The sequence below is a fragment of the Chrysochloris asiatica genome, unplaced genomic scaffold (genome assembly GCF_000296735.1).
Source record: "Chrysochloris asiatica unplaced genomic scaffold, ChrAsi1.0 scaffold00060, whole genome shotgun sequence".
Lineage (NCBI taxonomy): Eukaryota > Metazoa > Chordata > Mammalia > Afrosoricida > Chrysochloridae > Chrysochloris > Chrysochloris asiatica.
In genome coordinates, this window is record NW_006408578.1 from 16042606 (window position 1) to 16051872 (window position 9267).

Consider the following 9267-nt stretch of genomic DNA (forward strand, 5'->3'; position numbering starts at 1 on the left):
TCCACACATGGAGAGACGAATAGTCGTAGCCTTAGATGGCTGCTCATAAACTTTTAAGATCCCAGTAAGCTACTCACCAAAGCAGGATGTAGAACTTGGTTTTTGTGGACTATGTTATGCCAATTGACCATGGTATCCCTTGAGACTATGGTCCTGAGCTCCTAGGCCCACCAACTCATTCCCAAAAAGTGTTTGGTAATGTCTAAGAAGTATTCATAACTTTATCCCCTATATGCTCCACCACATTCATAGATGTGTTTGCGGCAAAGGCAAATATCCATGTACCAATATCTTCTATCAAACCTTTATATATTTAAGGGTATACTCCCTCTTTCCATCCCATATCTGTTCAACCTGTGTATCTGCCCATGTATCTACCCATAGGTCACTGTTGATGTAGGGTTGTGTATATAACAGTATTTATCTCTATTCCCCTTAGCTCTTTCTTCTCCTTGTGTCTTCCCTGTCTTCATCATTCTTCTGCCAATCTCCTTTTCCTCCTTCCCTATCACCCAAGTTAATACTTGTCTACCCTCTAGTCCTTTTCTCCAAACCTGGTAACCATCAACGGATGTTTCTCTAGCATAAAAACATTTTCTTGAGTTTTTACAGTAGAGGTCTTTTATATTTGTCCTTTTGTGATTGACTAACTTCACTCAGCATAATGCCCTCCAGGTTCATCAATGATAGTCGCAGATTCATCATTGTTCTTCAATGTCGTGTAGTATTCCATTGTGTGTATGTACAAAATTTTGTTTATCCATTCTTCTGTTGATAGGAATTTAGGCTGTCTCTATATTTTTGTTATTGTGAATAGTGTTGTGATGAACATGGGTGTTCATATATCTATTTGTGTCACAGCTCTTATTTCTCTAGGATATATACCAAGTCATGGTGTGGTGCTGTAGGATAAGTAGTGGACTGCTAATCTCAGGGTCATCAGTTCAAACCCACTTAACATTTAACAATATCAACAACAATATATACCAAGTAGAGCCATTACTAAATCCCTCTTTGTTTTATTTATGTGGTGGATTGTGTTGATTGTTTTTCTAATATTGAACCAGTCTTACATAGCTGGTATGTATCCCACTTGCTCCTTTTGTTGGATTCTATTGGCTAGGATTTTGTTGAGAATTTTTGCATCCATGTTTATGAAGGATATTGGTCTATATTTCTCTTTTTTTAGTGATTTCTTTGCCTGGCTTTGGTATTAAGGTTATGCTTGCTTCATAAAATGTATTTAGTAGTTTTCCATCCTTTTCTATGTTCTGGAATAGCTTGAGTGGAATTGGTGTTAGCTCTTCTCTGAATGTTTGATAGAATTCACCAGTAAAGCTATCTGAGACTTGACTTCTTTTGTTGGGAGTTTTTTTAATGAACTGATCAATATCTTTTTAGTTATAAGTCTATTCAAGTTTTCTACTTCAGCTTGTGCTAATTAAGGTAGGTTGTATGTTTCTAAAAGCTGTTCATTTCTTCTAGATTTTCCCATTTGTTGGGGTACAGTTCTTCAAAATATTCTTTTTATTTCTGTTGGTTCTGTTGTGATGTCACCCATATAAATACTTATTCATATTATTTTCATCTTTTTTGTTAAATTTTCCAGTGATTTGTCAATTTTATTAATCCTATCAAACAACCAACTTCTTGTCTTGTTGATTCTTTCTATTGCTTTTCTATTTTGTTTATTTCTGCTCTAATCATTATTATTTCCTTCTTCTAGTGACTGTAGGTTTACTTTGCTGCTCTTTTTCAAATTTTTGGAAATCTTGGGTGAAGGTGTTGATTTTGGTTCTTTCTTCTTTTTGGATGCATTCATTTATTACTAAAACTGCCCTCTGAGCACTGCTTTTCCTGTGTCGCAAATGTTTTGGTATGTTATGTTTTCCTTCTCCTTTTATTCAAGGAATTTTTTATCTCATTTTTTATTTGCTCTATTACAAAGTAACTTTGCTGACTTCTAATTTTATAGCATTGTGATCTGAAAAGATGCTTTGTAGTAGTTTGATGCTTTTAAACTTATTGAGGCTTGCTTTGTGGCCTAACATGTGGTCTATTCTAGAGATTGTTCCATGTGCACTGGAAAAAGAATGTGTAGTGTGTTGTTGTTGGATTGAATGTTCTCTATAAGTCTCTGAGATCAAGATGGTTTATTGTGTTGCTTCACAGTTCCTGTGTCTTTGTTGAGATTCTTTCTAGTTGTTTTGGCCTTTGTCAAAAGTGATGTATCATGGGCCCTTGCAGCAAGAATCATTCCCACCCCTCCTACACACAGAGTGGACAGGGATGGGCAACTTGGACATTGGCTACCCAAAAAGGGGTCTGGGGAGCTACAAAGGCAAGAAGTGACTGGCTTACAAGCTTTCAAGGGGGAACCTAGAACCAGAGGGCCTGGAGAAAGGTAGAATCTCCAGTGAGTAGTATTCAATCTGTCTAGGTGGCGCTGATGCAATGAAATCCAGATAGGTCTCTTGTGATACAACAGTGAATAATTGTTATCAGGACTGACTGTGAGGGTTGGAAATGTAAAGGTAGACATTTTATAGCAAAGAGGGGAGTGATTAACTTTTCAGTCTAGGAGTGGAGGTCCCTGGAACCATCAAGGGAGAAGAGCAGAGAGCGGGACCCTACCCAGAGAAGCAATGATGCCTGAAATGGAGCCAAAGATGATGATGTGGAGCGATGGAGCAGCTGGAGACTTTAGATCCAGAGAGGGAGAGCGACTGTGTGCTGAAGACCTGAGGGGCACGGGGGAAGGATTGCATGAAGGGGATTGTAACCATGGCAATGAGACGATATACAGTGGAATGAATGTAAAGTAACATTCTACCATGTAAACTATCACATAATTCACAATAAATCATTTAAAAAAAAAGTGGTGTATCAAAATCTCCTATTATTACTGTGTTGTTGTTAAGTGCTGTTGAGTCAGTTTTGACTCATAGCAACCCTGTATAGGGTTTTCCCAAAGAGCGGGTGATTATTGGAACCATTGACAGTGCTTATCCTACAGTGCCATACCCAGACTTCAGAGTTGTTTATTTCTATCTTTAATTCCATTAGAGTTTGATTTATGTATTTTGAGGTTTTTACATTGGGAGTGCAGTTATTTAATATGGTTGTGTCCTCTAGTTCAACTGACCCTCTAATAATGATATAATGTACTTCTTTGTCTCTTATGCTGGTTTGTGCCTTCCAGCCTATTTTATCAGGAATATTGCCATTCCTACTTACTTTTTAAATTCTTTTTAGCTTGATATATTTTTCCATCCTTTGATACCTAGTCTATTTTTGTCTTTGTGTGTAAGGCGTGTGTCTCTTGTAGAAAGCATGTTGAAGGATACTGGGTTTTTTTGCTTGTTCTGCTAATCTGTTTCTTGATTGGCATATTTCATCCATTGACATTCAGTGCAATTATCAATAAGTATGAATTGATTGCTATCATTTTGCTGTATGAATTTTTTGTGGCTGGTTTCTTTGCTGAGTTCATTTTGTGCATTTATTGCTTTAATATTTACTAAATATTTTCCTTTTTTGATGTGAAAGTATATTAATTTTCTTTGAGTTTACCCTGTAGCTTATTAATTTCTTCCCCAGTTTGTAACAATCTATTTTATCTTGAAATCTACTTGACTTCCTTTTCATTTGGAAGTTTTATAACTACAATATTCCCTCTTTTTTACTTTGTAGCTGTCTTCATTATAAATTGATGCCCTATTTTCAGTTTTGTAGCTTGTTTTATTTTGGATACTTCTATGTCTGGATTGAGTTCTGGGTGGTGTTTTTATATATGTTAATCTCAGGTTGTTATCTGCTGTTGTTGGCTTTGAGTCCCAGAAACTCCCTTTTGTACTTTTTGTAAAATTGGTCTGTCTATTAAAAATTCCTTTAATTTCTGTTTGTTTGGAAATGTCCTAATGTTGCTGTCATATTTGAGAGAAAGTTTTGCTGGTTGACAATTTTTTTCTTTCTTTTGTATATGTCTTCCTATTGCCTTTTTGCCTGCATGGTTTTGGCTGAGAAATCAGAGCTCAGTCTTATCAGGTCTCCTTTTCAGGTAACTTGTAGCTGCTCTCAGAATTCTTTCCTTGTGTTAATTTAGAGAATTTGATTGTGATATGCCTTGGTGATTTTCTCTTGGTGTCTATTCTGTTTGGGGTTTGTTCATCTTCTTGAATGCTTATCTACTTATCTTTGATGATGTTAAGGAAGTTTTCTTCTGGCAACTCTTAAACAATATTTTCCTTAATTTTTAGTGTCTCTTCCAGTTCTATAATTCTAACCACCTGTAAGTTATTCCTCTTTATGGTGAAATGGGGCACTAAGAACCCCAAGGTGCTAAAAGAGTTTTTAGCATGCCCAAATCAAAAAATATAAGAAGGCCATAGATAGGCTTTTACAAACACACACACACACACACATACAGTCATGCTTCATTCCTGTCTGCCTGCTCCAGGCAAGTGCTGCAATCCAAAGTTGCTCCCTTTTCTTGAGAAATTAATCACTTCTTTAATCAGTAGTTACGGCCTACTCCAAGGACTATCCCAGGAACAGAAAACAACTATACATCTCTTATAATGACCTGGAGAGCTTAATGGTTCCAGCTGGAGATGTTCTGACTAGATGATCAAAATGACCTTGAATAAACAGAGAGCTGAGAGCACTTGAAATTCCTCTGGTCCCTACTTCATACCTGAAATCCCTATAAAATTCCCTACCCCTTTTCACAGGGAAACAGATCTGGGAGATTTCCTCCTCCTCTGTTCTGAGTATTGATACTCAATTGATGCTTTGTTCTTTGCTCTAAGTCCTGTCTCTGAATATTGGCTTCATCAGAAGCAAGCAATAAATAATAATTTTTCTGGTTACACTAGTATCCCACATAAATTTTAGGTTTCCTTCAGATTTTTTTCCTTCTTTTTGTTCTGATTGTTCTCTAGCATACTAGTAGTAAGAGGTTTATCTTCAAGCTCACTATTTCAAGCTATCATTGATTCAAATCTACTCCTTTTTCTTTTCAATATACTGTCCACTTTAGAAATCTCAATATTAATCTACTGGAGCTCTATTTGCAGTTTTTGTATTATTTCAAATATTTCACTTATTTTGTCCATTTGTTCTTGTAGTGTTTTCCTGAATACTTCTAAAGTTTTTTTCTGTGTTCTACTTGCTTTCCTCAAACTTTCTCTCAGTCTGTTGAAAATACCTAAATCACTCTCTTTCTCAGTTAGTTGCAATACCTTTTCTTCCTCATAAACATTTTCTGGCTCTTCATCTTGGTCACTGGTTTGAGCCACTCTCTCTTGTTTCTTCATGTGAATGGAAAGTGTCTGTTGTCTCTGAGACCTTGTGGTATAATTGTTTTGGTATTTAATTGATTATTATATTTTGGTGTGTTCTCAGGCTCTAACCAACTGCCTTATGGTGGATGTGAGAACATGTGCACAGTTCTCCCTTCACCAGTCTTGATGCTCAGTTGAGGTAGGGTTTGCTGGTGCTGGATGCTGTGTATCACTGATCAGGTATAGGAGCTGGTATTGACTGTTGTCCAGTGGGTGGAGCTGCAGAGGGTACAGTGGGACCTGGGCTGCACATGCACAGTTGCTATCTCACATTGAGTGGGGTAAGAAGAGAAAGCACACATACACAAGAAAATAAAACAAAACAAACTAGCAAACCATCATGAAAAAAGAAAATGATAAAGGAGACAATGTAAAACACAAGCAGCAAAAAGAAAAAGAGAATATAGCAACTAAAAAGAGAAAAGAGGGACATGAAAATAAACTAGAGTAGAAAAATAAGAGAGAACATTTTTTAATACAAAAACACTAACCAAAGCTAGGGAGAAGGAAGATAAAAGGAGAAAAACACTACACAGTAGTACAGAAAAATCAAGAGGGAAAAAAAATAGAAAGAAGATGAGAGAAAGAGAAACAAAAAAAAGAAGATAAAAGTGGAGATAGAAAAGATAAAAACAAGGGAAAGGAGAATAAAGAATAAACAAATAAAAATAATGTAAGGTAAAACAAAAAAACCTAGTTCAGGTGATGGACTCAAAAAGAAAACGTTCAGAAGCTCCTGCCAGCCAAGGAGCTCATGAGGTGAGTAGGGGAGGATTGAGACTGTGGCGTTCCTAACCCTAGATGGAGTTCCTATAGGCCTGACACCCAATCCAGTAGTAATTCATGCAGGCCCTTAAGGTAGCTGGGGTCAGTGTCTGTCAAGACCAGAGGGCAGCTAGGGGCAGGGAGGCTGGTTATAAGAGCTCCAACTAGTCTGTGGCTGGCCTGGTGGCTCTGCAGGTTCTGTAGGTTTACTTGGAGCCCATCTGAATCCAGAAAGCACCCACCTCACACTGGTGCAGCTCGTAAACTGGAGAGCAGGACTGTGCACATTCCCCGGGTAACTAGAGGTATGACCAGTGCCCATCCTCACACTGATGGGGCCTGGTGGATGAGGATGGGGGTGAAGAGGATGGTGGTAGATGAGGATGGGGACTGGTCATACCTCTGGTTACCAAAGGAATGTGGGGAACAAGAAAGAACCACACCTTTCACATCGTCAGTCACTGGTGTGCACCTGTGCCACCACCAGGAAGCCATTTGCATCCACAACTACTCACAAATGTTCCAGACGGCTCTGTCTATCTGGCCAGTGGACCATTCACCAGTCTGTTTCCTTCCTTTGCTGCCTCTGCTCAACTTCTCCTCCCAGTATTAAATCCACTTCTCTAACCTTTCCTCTGAAACTCAGGTTTCCAGGATTGTCACCTGTGTCTGTCTAGCCTGCCAACTCGCCAGAAGTCCTCTGTCTATGGCTTTAAATAACCTTTTGCTTTCTTCCTGTATATTGTCCCTGATGTCATCCCACAACTCATCTGGTCTTTGATCATTAGTGTTCTATGTTTCAAATATATTCTTGAGATGTGTTCTAAATTCAGGTGGGATATACTAAAGGTCATATTTTGGCTTTCATGGATTTGTTTTCAATTTCTTCAGCTTCAACTTGAACTTGTATCTGAGAAACTGATGGTCTGTCCCACAGTTGGCCCATAGCCTTGTTCTGCCTTATGATCTTGAGCTTCTTTCTCCTTTGTCTCTTTCCACAGATGTAATTGTTTTAACTTCTGTGTGTTCCATCCAATGTGGTCTATGTATATAGTCACCATTGTGGTGTTGAAAAAGGTATTTGCAATGAATAAGTCATTGGTCTTGTAAAAATCCATCAGTTCTATCACTGAGGCCAGGTTTTCCAACTACTGATCCTTTTTAGTTTCCAACGTTCACATTCCAATCACAAGTAATTATCAATGCATCTTGATTGCATGTTGATTCAGACTTTAGAAGTTGATAAAAAAAAAAAAATCAGTTTCTTCATCTCTGGCATTAGTGGTTGGCACATAAATTTGAATAATAATTGTATTATCTGCTTTTCTTTGTAGATATATTAATAGTATCCCATCATTGGCAGTGTTGTGCTTCAGAATAAATCTTGTAATACACTTTTGATGATGAACTGTTTTATTGAGATCCATTTTCCATGAACTTTTAAAAGTCTCCTTGTATAATACACATTCTGTGAAATTTATCCTCCAAAAGTATAGAGTTCAATGGTTTTTAATCTATCCACAAAGTTGTATAACTATCATCACTACTTAACCCCATAACATCTTCCCAAAGTGAGCTTTAAAGAAAATATTAATTCACCTGCAATAGTGTATGATGCTAGAAAGTAGGTGCTTTTCGTGCCTTAATGTTCAGTGCCATTGAGTCAGATTCAACTCTGACCACCTGTAAGTTATTCCTTAGTCACAGTGGCCCTGCATAAGACATCCGAGAGTGACTGGTAGTCTTGAAACACTGACCCTGTAGCTTACAGCAACTTGTAAAAGATTTCTGAGAGTGACTGGTAGGCTTGAACTCCTGACCTTGTGGTTAGCAGTCCAGTGTTTATCCTACAGTGCCACAGCATGCCTTAGCTCATTTAAACCTTACCATGGTCCCATGAGTATTACTAATTTTTGTTTTTAATGGAGAAACTGAGTCGCAGAGGTTCAGGAGTGCTGGGAGATCACAGTGACAGTAAGTAACAGAGTCACAGTTCATATCTGATGCTGAGGTGCCTTTAGTCACTCAGCAGCCTGTACCTGTGACTCCTCCCACTTGAGGGCTGCTGGGTATGGGCCCCTCCAACTCAGTCTAGTGTTACAGAGAGACTGGGGCCCTGATGATGTTGTTAGGTACATAAGTGGGAGTCAGTCTCCTAATCCTGCCCACAGGGCACGTGGGACAAGGCTAAGGCTAGATTTGATGCCTGGTAGTAGGAGAGACTATTTTAGGGAGTTTGACTCCTCTCAAAGTAGCATTAGATGGCAGAAACTTTCGGTAGAACCAGAAAGTTATGGGCAACTGTTCTGGCTCCACTGAGTAGGAGCTGGGTAGGAGACAAGACAGTACAAGTTTGGCTATAATCTGAGAGTCACTGGAGTGGCAAAAGACGTCGGGGAGTAGAATGGATTATGTTAACTGGGCAGTTCCAGCCAACAGGACTTTGGGGCTTTTGGAACAAGCAACATAGGCCTAGCCTGTCCTTTCTTTCTTTCTCTGGGTTATTAAGTCTCCAGGATGCTGCCTTCGTTGGCATCGTGAGTGATGCCTAGCTGGAGTGAACCACTGAGGAATCTGAAGTTGGAGTCACAGTCTTTTCTACCTATGCCATTAACCAGCCTGGGTTTAAATCCAGACACCTTGCTGTTCCAGCTTCACCTAGTCTTCTGGCGGGAAGTCCGTACCTCACAGCGCTCAATTAGCGCCAATATGGTCTTGACCCAGATTCTTTTTAGATCCACATCTTTAGGGATTTCTCCACTCTGAAGCTAGAATGCTCATTTGGTTGTGAGATATAGCATAAGTCATTTCTCTTCTTTACTGTGGTATAATTTATATAAAATGAAATCCACAAATCTTAAGGGCATAGTTTGATGGGTTCTGACAAGTGAATTCACTCATATAACCCACACTCCTAGCAACACATTGTCATAGACGGAAAAATTCCTTGTGCCCTCTTTAATCTCTCTCCCAGCTCCACCAACTTCTGATCTGCTCTTTGCCACAACAACTAGTGTTGCCCATTCTAACTTCATAAATGTGTTTCTCTGGTGACTAGCAATGTGAACCTTCTTTCCATCCTATTGGCTATTTAGTCTTTTGTTGTGAAGTGTTCATTCCATTCTTTGCCCATTTTCTCACTATTGTATCACAAGAG